We start from the raw sequence: 12869 nt of genomic DNA on the forward strand, positions 1-12869 counted from the left end.
CCTATTTTTCCTGCGTTCTTTGTGCATCGTTGTTGTGTTAAAAATACCCTCGTGATATGTGAATATTTTCCTTCATTTTCCAGCTAAGATCTTGTGTTGGGAACTCAAACACTTAGCTATGTGTGGTATGACCAAGCCTTTATAACAGATGCCTTGCAGCTTGAGGCATGCCACATGCATGATTGTAAAAGGATGCTCATTTAACCATATAAAATTAATGATTGGAGGTATTGTCCGATATAAAATACATCGGACAACTTCTCAGTTCTTTAGCCAGTGTAATTTTGTAGTATGTGGCGCAATGCAGTGGATAAAAATAGCTGTACAAGTAGAGTTTTGCTAAACGTTTGTCCTTTTTTATTTGATTTTAACGCTTATGCATTGCTCGTTGGGCCTCGTGTATCATGTTAGAATTTGGATAGTGGGGTGGCATCGCCATGAATTATGTGGTAAATCCATTGTTAAATGGATACAAAGCCATTAAATCTCGCTGAACTGTGGTTGTTTCGTTTTTTTTTTGTTTGTTTTTTTTTAAATCAACAATATGGTACAATTATTTACACCAAAAAAATCCATAAAGGAAAGCAGAAACTAGTGGAGACTGAGCACTAGTGTGAACAGAGCCTTTTTTGAAGACCACTTTAGGCCCTTAGATGGCCATTTGAGCTCTTATTATTGACCTGGCTATTCTCACTGCACAAGCATAAAGCGGGGATTCGAAAGGCTGGTGATCATACCTCATGTGTGCAACTTGCAACAATTTTAGAGTTGTGATTTTTGCTTTTAAAAAATGGTCAAATCCTAAGTAGCATGCAAGTTGCAAACACTTGTAACTTACATAGAAGTTTATGGTAAGTGAGTCACTTGCTTCACAAAACCTGACATCTTTGGAAACATTTGTGACTCTGCATTGCAGTTGCGGTAGATCACATTTGCTAAGGGACCACATGGTGACGCTGCATCTAAGGCTGGGATTACACTTGCAAGTGTGATGCGAGAAACTCGTGCATCAATACCTGGCGCTGCCGCCGGCACTCAGGACTGGAGTGTGCGGCTGCATAGAAATACATGCAACCACACACTCCGGTCCCGAGTGTCTGTGGCAGCGCCGGGTATTGATGTGAGTTTCGCGCATCACACTCCTTAGGCTGGTTTCACATTTGCGTTTTTTAGCGCTGGAAAAAAACGCTAACCTGCGCATGCGTTTTTTCCCCTATCTTTAACATGGGTGCGCATACTTGCGCGCTTGTAAGCGCATGTATGCGATTTTCATGCGCTGCGTTTTTTTGGGGTGTGCGATTGGATTTTCCAGACGCATCATGTTGCATTTTTTGGCCCTGCAAAAAAGCGCATGCGCACATATGCGCACGTTTTGCGCTAAAAAGGGCCATTATAGCCTATGGATGCGCATATGTGCGCACTGGCATGCTCATGTAAGCGTTTTTTTGCATATGCGTTTTTTTTTTTTAACCATGGAATTTAGGGGTTTGAGTTAGAGTTAGGGTTAGTTAAGGGGGTTTAGGGTTAGGGTCAGGGTCAGGGTTAGGGTTGGGTTTTGGGTCAGGGTTAGGGTTTAGTATGGTTTGGTTAAGGGTTAGGGTCAGGGTTAGGGTCAGGATTAGGGTTAAGTATGGTTTTGTTAAGGGTTAGGGTCAGGGTTAGGGTTAGGGTCAGGGTTAGGGTCAGGGTTAGGGTCAGGGTTAGGGTTAAGTATGGTTTTGTTAAGGATTAGGGTCAGGGTTAGGGTCAGGATTAGGGTTAGGGTCAGGGTTAGGGTCAGGGTTAGGGTTAAGTATGGTTTTGTTAAGGTTTAGGGTTAGGGTCAGGGTTAGGGTCAGGGTTAGGGTCAGGGTTAGGGTTAAGTATGGTTTTGTTAAGGATTAGGGTCAGGGTTAGGGTCAGGATTAGGGTTAAGTATGGTTTTGTTAAGGGTTAGGGTCAGGGTTAGGGTTAGGGTCAGGGTTAGGGTCAGGGTTAGGGTTAAGTATGGTTTTGTTAAGGGTTAGGGTCAGGGTTAGGGTCAGGGTTAGGGTCAGGGTTAGGGTCAGGGTTAGTTAGGGTTTAGGGTTTGGGTTAGGGTTAAGTATGATTTGGTTAAGGGTTAGGGTCAGGGTTAGGGTTAGGGTCAGGGTTAGGGTTAGGGTCAGGGTTAGGGTTAGTAAAGTCATGGTTTGGGTAGTGTGAGGGGCCACCTAAAAATGTTGGAAAAAAACGCAAACGCGGTAAAAACGCGCTAAAAACGCATACAAACGCATAAAAACGCTGCGTTTTTTTCATGCATGCTCATAAAAATGCTTGAAAAAAACGCAGCAGTTGTATGCTTATGTATGCGTTTTTTCAATGCGTTTTTTTGCGGGAAAAACGCGCTGCAAAAAAAGCAAGTGTGAAACTAGCCTAAGTGTGACCCCAGTCTAAGGCTGATCTACCTCATCACTTGGCTGTATTCATCAGCCCTAGAGATGTGAGTTGTCGGTGCTCATATCACCGCTATACTCCATTTCTTCTTGTGGTCAGGTAGTAAAGAGGGAATAGCAGGCTCATTCTCCACTCCTTTAATGATTGCAGGGGGGGTCCTAGCTGCGATAAATGTCCTTTGTATGATAACTTTTCTTTTTAGTACATTTTCTTAATAACATAAAATATATCATATGTAATTTAGATGATTTATCTCTCAATGTTGGAATTAGTTACTAATTGACCCCTTGAGGCATAGGTTCAGCTTGTGAACATCAGTTGCCAGCTTGCATAATTAGAGGCTGCATAAAAATGTCAAGTATGTATTGTATTTAGTCTGGTTTATACATGTATTACTGATCCTGAGATACAGCATTCATACCCCAGAGTAATGTATTCATTGTCATATGACGACACAGGCCAATTACCACTTGTACAATAGGGAGGTCATTAAACTTAGTCTTAATCCTATATTAGCTTAGATATTTGCATTCAAAAATAAGAGGGATGACATTAAGTGATCACATCCATGCTGAATCTCAAGAACAGAATCTGATATAGGGTGAATTTTGTATATGTAGTCTACTATATACACGTCAGTGTGTTCATTCTGCATTGTGCGCTGACTGATTTATAAACTAACTGGGTGTTACCATTCCTCTTAATGTGGATGGTCACGATTTACCCACTGACTGTTTAGTCAGATATTGTAGGGATTGGAAACATTGACAGTGGGGAAGGTAAGAGCCCAGCTGTCAGTTTATCCACATTTACTGGAGGAGTAACATAGCGATGGCACAATGCTGATTTCTAACACAAGGCGCTTCAGATTTGTATTTATAGGGAAAACAAGTGTCTGCTGAAGACAACGTGTCAGGAGTGGTCCGGGATTTTCTGATTACACAGCTGCTATGATTTTGTAATGCAGACTAATACGAAAGAAGCATATAGTATTATACCAGTGTCATTCTTTCTTAAGCTCTCGGGATAGGTCTTTGGAATCTCAGAGTTTTGCTTCAATTTATGCTGGTTTCACACATCTGCAATTCGTGGTGTAGTTGTGGATTGGCCCAAGGTCTCCTGACTATCTCGCAGCTTCATATATTCTAAGCGACCCATGGCAATCTATACTTGAACCATGAAATGCAGAAATGTAAAACCAGCTCAAAAATAAAATGGAAAAAAAAAACAAATCTGGTCAGATTTTGGTGGTCTGTGTTCATTTTAACAGTATTCACCAACAGTCCTGGTCTTTTGGCAGACTGCCTTTGTGGCATGGTACACTTTTCCTGATCTGTCCAGACTTCTTGTTTTTACTGAGATGAGCAGTGCACCCAAGGTGAAACATGGCATCTTCATTGAGGTGTGGGGTAGTAGCTCATCTGTCAATTATTGTGTAATCTCTGTAGAAAATATTTTACCCATTATTTTTGCCAATTAGTACATGCTAAAACTATGTGAACTCATAAATACTTCGATTCTATGTGCTTTTGTACAAATCCTTACTAGGCCCTCGTTTACATAAGTGAATCAATACATGAACATGTTTCCTTATGTCTGTTAGATGCCTGTATTGACTTTACATTTTTTTCCTCTTGCAACCGACTATACAGCAACCAGCTACATTTACCAATGCCTGGGTGATGTGGAGTGGTACATAGAGATGAAGCTGTCGTCTTGGCAACAGTGAGTGAAGTGTCGAAAATCCCCATGGAGAAGCCAGTGCTCTCAGAATAGGTCACTGGAATCGGGGACTCACAGGTTGGCCACTGGTGAACCATTCAGACAAAATCCTGTATCATGTTAAGCCTTTTTCTTTGCTGTCCAAGTTTGATTTAACTGAATGTTAATATTTACAACATTTCTAAAACTGTATTTAGACTAGCATTTCATGCTGTTTATATACTGTGTGACTATTTCAGCAAATCTTCATTTTCACTTTGTGTCAGAAAGATAAACATGCAGCACATAACCCAACACTAACGAGAAGAAAAAATGTTTCCCATTTATTCATGTACATTGTGCACTATGTAATATAACCCAGGTCACAATGTGATATTTCGCTGAACTCGGTCTCTTGAACAACTTGCTGAATGTTTTGTTTGCAGATACCCCCTTTTGAGGACCGTGAATGTGGAATTCTGCTGAGAAAATAATAATCTTTATTTTTATATAGTGCTAACATATTCCGCAGCGCTTTACAGTTTGCACACATTTCACTGTCCCCGATGGGGCTCACAATCTAAATTCCCTATCAGTATGTCTTTGGAGTGTGGGAGAAAACCCACGCAAACACGGGGAGAACATACAAACTCCTTACAGATGTTGTCCTTGGTGGGATTCGAACCCACCAAGGACAACATGCTAACCACTGAGCCACCGCCATCTTCAATATAATACATAAGTGATTTCCCATTTATATGCACAAATCATCTGTGCAGATTTTAGAGCATGCTGTTAATTTTACATGTAACACATTCTAAGACCATCCCCAAAGTGGAATTTTTCCATTATACATGAGGCCAAGACTTGTGCACCTGTGCCCATTAATACTTAGTTGTGTATAGAGAGTCATAATATTTCTGCCCTAAAGATGCTTGGGACGCCTACTGTATAAATTTCACGCAGTAGTTTACATAGCTTTTTCTCAGTTGTATTCTACAAGAAAATTGGCAGAATTCTCCACCAGAGGCATTTACCTTAGGCTAGATTCACACATCCATCTGTCACGATCTAAACACGGACCATGTTGCCTTGAGCTTCCACAGGTCTCCTGAGCCGAACTTGGCAGACTAAGGCTATTGAGTTCTGGTCAGGAGACCCGGGGCCTGTGAAAGTGACCTACAAATGTGAATCTAGCCTCAGAAGCATTGCCTGAAGTAAAATAATATCTGAGTGCATCAGTGTTAGAACAGTCATGCTAGGAGATGCAAACCTATTGAGTGTATAAAATTTTGTAGGCTGTTACCAGTGATTATGTAACATTTTATGTATGATTTATCTATAAAGATATTAAGTTAGAAATGAACACAAATGCTGCCCGGCTGCTTTGTCATGTTCATCAGCCTCTAGCAGCATTGCTGCTAAAATGATACCAATTACTTAATTTGCCTATATATTCTGTACTAGGGATCTTACAATGTTTTTCACTCCCGAGTTGCCATGTCTGCTACAAGTTCAGTACTATTAAAGGCGAGCGCTCACATTAGGTGGAGGATCAGATCTCTTCCCCCCCCCCCCCCCCCCAAGAAAATTCAGCTTTGCAAACGGAAATGTTAAGTCAGTGTTCTCTTGCTGCCAGGCTGTGTTCACATAGGCTCAGCAGATGGTTATTGTCTGTCATGTCCATTTTTATAAGACAAAAGCTGCTACAAGCCAAACCATTACTAGTTTGCCTTGGGATTCTACATGGAGAAATAGTAACTAGCAAAATGCATAATAATTTTTTTAAAGGGAATCTGTCACCTATTTCCCATGTAAGGTGTGGCCACCGCCATCAGGGGCTTATCTACAGCATTCTGTAATGCTGTAGAAGCCCCTGATGTAACCTGAAAGATAAGAAAAACGAGTTAGATTATACTCACCGGGGGGATGGTCTGGTCCGATGGGTGTCGCAGTCCGGGTCCGGCGCCTCCCATCTTCTAGTGATGACTTCCTCTTCCTTGCTTCCTGTTGTGGCTCCGGCGCAGGCGTACTTACTGCTCTGCCCTGTCGAGAGCAGAGTACTGCAGGCGCCGGACCTCTCTGACCTTTCCCAGCGCCCAGAGCCTATGCACTGCAGTACTCTGCCCTGTACGCCGGAGCCGCGACGGGAAGCAAGGAGGAGGACATCATCGCTAGAAGAGGGGAGGCGCCGGACCGCCCCCCCCCCCCCCCCCCCCCCCCCCCCAGTGGCTGCATCTTGTATGCAAAAAAATAGGTGACAGATTCCCTTTTAAGTGCGTTTTAATAAAAAAAAAAAAATTGCTGCAAAAAATAATTGCATTACATATGTAGAATTGCTGTATCACTAGTAGGACTTATGGTCCAGTATCACCCGTCGCTAAAGACCTAGAATATTATTTCAGATTTAAGGCAGTTCAGCTCAAAAAATGATTAGGAAAAGCAAATTCTTATTGCTAGTGTTAAACCTATAACTTGTATTGCCTAGTCTACTTTTTATCTTTGCTCCATTTAATAGATTGGTCTAGGTCTAGTCACTTCCTATTGCAGATCCTGATAGGGCAGAGATTCAAAACACCAAAATGACAATTGATTTATGTACTACACGTAGTAGGCGATAGCGGTGACTTCTGGAGTGCTCCTGTAAGGGAAGCTGCACTCAAATATATATTGAAAAGCATATAGTGGGTTATTATTCCTCTATATTAATCTCCTGTTATCTCACTAATGACTACATATATGTACATTGGTGATCAATGTAGGTCAGGTTGGAGCTCCATTATAAATAGGGCTGACTTATATTAGTATTAGGCCTCTTTCACACATCCGTTTTGCGCCGTCAGGCGAGATCCGGCTTTTTTTTTTTTTTGTAAAACCGGATCCGGCGAAATGCAATGCCGGATCCGGTTTTTCCCCATCCGACGCTTCCGGCTTTTTGCCACAATGAAAGTTTATGGGCGCCGGAATGCGCCGGATCCAGCAAAAGACGGATCCAGCCACCGGATCCATTTTTTGAAGTCTGCGCATGCTCAGATCCAATTGGCCAGCCCCCAGGAACAGATATAACTGGCCAGCCCCCAGGGAACAGATATAACCTGCTAGACGGATCCGGCAGAAAAACGGATCCGTTTCTACAGTTGTCTAAAATTTACGCCGTATCCGTTTTTTCTAAAAATAGCCGGATCCTGCCTGACGGCAAAAAACTGATGTGTGAAAGTAGCCTTAGTGTACAGTATGTTTGCCACTCGGTGTAACTTCCCAGTGAACCTGATGTCATAACTTGTTTTTGTAAGCTGGAGAAGGATATGTTTGTGACCAGTCCACTTTAGGCTAGTTTCACACTAGGGTTCGGCAGAGCTGCGGAGGGCTGCCTAGTTTCTCCGTGAAGCTCCACCCACTGCCGTTCCCCTCCGGTCAGCTCCGCCTACGTATGCATGCGGCCTGCGTACCTATCTTTAACAATGGGTACGCAGGCCGTGCGGATGCCGTTTTGACTATGCGGTGACCACAATAAATTGCAACTCGACGCGGCCGTTGCATCGTCAAAACGACGCATCCGCAGACATCCACACGGCCTGTGTACCCAATGTTAAAGATGGGTACGCAGGCCGCATGCAGATGTAGGCGGAGCTGACCGGAGGAGGTGTGGCAGTGGGCGGAGCTTCACTGAGGAACTACGCAGCTCTGCCGACCGCAAATGTGAAGCCAGCCTTAATGATGGTTCTGATCAAGAACTGTAACTTCAGCGCGTTGCCTAGTAGGAGACAGCAATCTGAAATCTTGCTCAGGCCGTTATAGGGAAGCTAATATCCGAATATAACCCATTGTTTACAACAGGTTTTTGTACTCCCATGTGTTTTTTTTTTTTTTTGTTTTTTTTTTTTGTTTTTTTTTTTTTAACTTTGGCAATGTTGATTCCCCCCCGCCGCTTCCATATCCGTCTTCATTTCTCTGCTTTTCCAAATTAAACTGAATAGTTTTATCCAATTGCTGCTGCATTGATTCTCCATCAGTGTTTACAGTATTTTTTTCTTTGTTAATTTTTTTTTTTTTCTTCAACTCTTGGCGAGTACCACAGAACTCTTGTTGGAGTGGCCATGTTTAAAGGCAACATGTCACCAGATTTTTTATTTTTTTTTTTTTCCTGCCAACTATAACTGACCGTAATGTGTCTGTGCACTGCAGTCCATCAATGGTTGTATGCCCCTGTATACCTCCCAAAAAATCTTTTGAAGTTCTGCTGTGCAGTATGTTAACCTGTCACTCCGATGGGCGTGGTTTCTGCGGTCTCTATCCCTCCTCCCAGCTGCTGATAGCTGTACTCCTTCATCATCCACCTAGCTGGGTGCAATCTCACTCTAGTGCAGAGAAATCGCCCGATCGCTCCTGCGCACTGTGCTTTGCCGTACTTCAGGCAGAGCCTAAATCCTAACTGCTCATTTGTTTGGCTCTGTCCGCAATAGGGCAGGGCATAGTGCACAGGCGTGAGCCGGCAATTTTCTCTGCGCCGGCGCAAGATTTCGACCGACTGTGGATGACACAGGAGGAGTTATCCTTTTCAATTACAGCAAGAGTACAGCTATTAGCTGCCGGGGGGAGGGATAGAGACCTCAGAAACCATGCCCATCGGAACGAAAGAATTAACATACAGCGCAGGAGAACTTCAAAAGTTGTTACATAACCATCGGTTGATTAAGGTCATGTTTTAGGTGCCACTCGATAGGTTCCCTTTAATTGACCATCTGAGCTGAAAAAGAAAATTCCCACAGAAAAGTTTTGTGGTACATGCCCAGTTAGTTGAGTAATATCTGCAACTATTTGGTATGGAGGGGCACGTGAAAAAGACAACCTGTTCAAGAGTTGGTGAAGCATAGGAGGGTAATCTTACATTTTTTTACAATGACCACTGGGGCTTTTTTAGACTCCAACCTGCTGTCCTTTTATGAAGAGTTTACAGCAAGAATCCTTATCACTAATGATAGGATTACAATAACAGACATCACCTCTATACACAGCTAATAACATAGGACCCACCAATCTCAATATGTGATCTCTCATGACCCCAGCTTTCCCTCACTTCAGTCACCTTTTGCACACGCTCACCTAGGTGTTTTAATACAAAAGTCAGAGCTCCAGTCTGTTCATTGTGGCTATTGTACATTTTCTGAAGCAGAAAGTTAGTGTCCAGTGTGGAAAATGCAATATGGATTGATATATGGGGGGAAAAAAACATTTCACACACAAAACTGATTTAAGCAATAGTTCATTTTCTGATGGCTTCCCTTTAAGACCCCATATAGACTATCGCCAGTTGACCAGAATAGGCCAACAGTCTGTGCGTGGGGGCCTCCTGACTGTTCCCTGATACATGGTATCTCCGGAGAGGAGGTCCTGGCACAATGGATTTCTGACAGCTGATCCTTTTGGTTCTCTGGGAGATAAACCTTGAGAGGAGTGTGCCTTCAGCTCCGTCACAGAGAACACTGAGTGCCCAGCTGTTTGCTCATTCTGGTCTATTGTGGGTGGGGAGTTAATTCTGTATTAGACTGCAGATTCGCTGCTCTGTATGATCATAGGAAGGCAGCAGGTGGAAATACAGTGATTATGTGCTGCACATCTGTAAACACCAGAGAAATGGATTGAGTAATTGTTCATCCTGAGCCAAGAGCTTCAGAAAATCCTTTTTTGCAATGTGCAACCAAGGAATCAAGTTCACAATAAAGATGAAATTGCTTTTGCTTAACATCCTGGTCCTGCAGCATTACAATATGGTTTATTATAGAACACCTTAAGATGACAGAGAACATAAATTAACTTAGGAAAAGATGGGGCTTCTGTTATATAAATGGTCAAGTAAGGCTCAAGTATGCTTGTCTAGTTAGAAAGATAGACTGTGCCAGTTAGTTGTATACAGATGTTTTAATTTCCACGCACAGATTTCTCATTCTATCTTTAGGAACACCCTTCAGTTATTTTTGGCTCTACGAGACACTTGTTTCCTGTACATAGAAATTTGTGATACTGACAACTTAATACAACATTTGGGTGCTAGATTGTGACTAAAAACCCCTGATCAACTATCATGAAGAGTTTTCATAGCTTTAATGTAGGTTTTCTAGTAACGATCCTCCTGAACAAAGGGCTGTGGACTATCTTTCCAGAATCCAACTCTCTGCCGCCTTTATAAATGGCCAAAAATTAGTTATGACAAATTTACTGTCAAAAAATGGTAACATTGTGTTTTTCATGAATATGGACCTTAGATTGATAGAACAGACAATGTATTTTTATTAACATTTATGAAATTGTCCACAATCTTATACAAATAAATAGAAGTCCGCCCCCCACCACCCAAGGGTCTCCTCAACTCCAGCTTCACAACCCTGCCTGAACATCATTGTTACGAAGCCTTTGAAATCATGACTATGGATTTATTGAGTTTTGTTAATCACACCACAACTTTCTTTGGTGTGGCGGGCTTAATGGCCCTCGTGTAAGAACTTGGCATATTTCGTTTTATCAGATTGTCATCTTTCGTTTTTTTTTCGTTATAATTTTTCACATTACTATTAAAAATTAATATCCTGAAATATTGCCGTTTTCATACTGACCTGAATATTAGGCTGATTTTTTTTTTTTTGTTTGTTTGTTTTTGTCCTGTAGAAATGTTTTCAGTAATCTCTTTAGCTCACAGGCAGAATTTCGGTGAAATATAATGCTTTCATGTAGAATACAGGGTCAGTCGTCCCTTTCTGCACAATCTCTTTTGTACAGGTCACAGGGCATGCATCAAAATCTCACATAAGTCAGTGGTCATCTCCAGTCTATTTTTTCCTACGTTTCATGTGGCTGTTGTAAAGCTTATCTCCCATCATACTAGCGCATAAAAAATTGTTTCATCCAGAGAAGTGGGTGCATTGATATTTTTTTTTTTTTTTCTTCTTTTAAACCACAGACAGACTGAGACACACACTCTCGTTCAGTGAAAAAAATTACTTATTTGCACTACCTCTTGAATAACGCTGTGCCATGTGTTGTCTGGTCTTACCTGGACAGCAATTCAGGCAAGGTGAATTCTCCTGTAATCAAGTGCAGGACCTAAAAAAAAAAAAAAAAATCACTATTTTGTTTTAATTAGTGTAAAAAAAATAATATATGTATATTATATTTGAGACATGAGTTTTATAGTAAATTCTAACAAGACGTTTAAAGGTTCAATGTTAGCACTAAAACACAAATATGTTGCTGAAGTCATTACTGAACATGTATAGTTTGACAATTCTGGAAACCTTTTACTGCGAGATACCGGACCATTTTCGGAAGGATGTTTTCCTATCACTTGCCGGTGTGGATGAAGAAAGTACAGATTTCTCTGGGTTTGACTCTGCTGAACTTGTATCACTATAGAGATTTTATAATTTACATTTGGTTTGTTTCATTTGACCAAAGAAATCTGGGTCTTGTGGCTGTAATAATTACACTTAGGCTAAGTGCACACGTAGCAGAAAATTTCTGCTGAAAAACCTGACTCCCTTCCCAGAAACCGCGCTTTTTTTTCTGCGTATTTCCGCACGTTTTCAAGACGCATAGAAATAGCCAGAAACGCGGAAAAATCCGTGAAATTAATAAGCATGCTGTGTTTTTTACCGTGATGCGTTTTTTTCGCTGTAAAAAAAACGCATCAGTATGCCCAAAAAGCAGGGCTGTGGAGTCGGAGTCGTGGAGTCGGAGTCGGAGCTCATTTTGGTGGAGTTGGAGTCGGTATAAAATGGACCGACTCCGACTCCTAAAATATATAATAAATTGGGCACAGTAGTTCAATGCAGGATGTGCTGAATATTTTTTCATAGGAGTTTGGGAAAGTTATGAAATGTCCTGTAAATGGCTGTTCTATTCCTGATCTAAGGCTACATTCACACACAGCGTTTTTCCTGTGTTTTTTGAGGATACGTTTTTCAGCTGCAAAAGTTGATCATCTTTTTAAAAAACTGCATCACCTGAAAGGTTTTTGAGCTCATAGATAATGTTTTCAATAGCAAAAACAGATTAGAAATCTGCTCTATCTATCCATTTATCCATATCTGTCTATCCATATCGTATCTGTACCAAAAAGAATGAAAACCGGTGTAGTACACCAATATATATTCTGTTCTATCTAAATATCTTGATTATTGGATCATAAAAATGATTAAATGTCTGAGGTTCACATTGTACCACAATAAATTTTTCACTTAAATATAAGCAATATGTGTGGGAGTCGGAGTTGGAGTCGGTGTAAGGGAAATTGAGGCGTCGGAGTCGCAGGTTTGGCTTACCGACTCCACAGCCCTGCCAAAAAGTGCAAAATGCATAGAAATGAATGGGAAGCTTATTTTTAGCGGTTTTATTGGAAAAACCGCTAAAAAATACCGCTAAAAAACACTGTGTGTGAATACAGCCTTAAAGGGGGCATTCCCATCTCAAAGATGCTATCCCACTATGTAGTAGGTGAAATATTAATATTAGAAATATATTATAGTTTAATTACTTGTGTCTCTTTCCTCATGTGTCGGCTTTGCAGGAGCTTAGGTATCCATGGTTACGACCACTAGCAACTAGTTAACTGTCGCTATATCCGTGGTTGTAGCCATGGATACCTAAGGTCCTGCAATGCCTGCATGTGAGGAAAGAGACATGGTGAATTAGAAGAACAATGCTACATTTGTAATTGGAGTTATTTGCTAAAATTGTGATTATTATTACATATTGGTATA

The 12869-nt window shown here is 41.4% G+C and overlaps 1 protein-coding gene across 2 annotated transcripts in view; it reads left to right on the forward strand.

Annotated features, from left to right (window-relative positions):
* Positions 1–12869, forward strand: part of CCNL1 (cyclin L1) — a 44254-nt gene that overhangs the window by 4718 nt on the left and 26667 nt on the right. The window lies entirely within an intron of this gene.

This window comes from Dendrobates tinctorius, unplaced genomic scaffold (assembly GCF_039654945.1).
Source record: "Dendrobates tinctorius isolate UK_male_01 unplaced genomic scaffold, ASM3965494v1 ptg000060l, whole genome shotgun sequence".
NCBI lineage: Eukaryota > Metazoa > Chordata > Amphibia > Anura > Dendrobatidae > Dendrobates > Dendrobates tinctorius.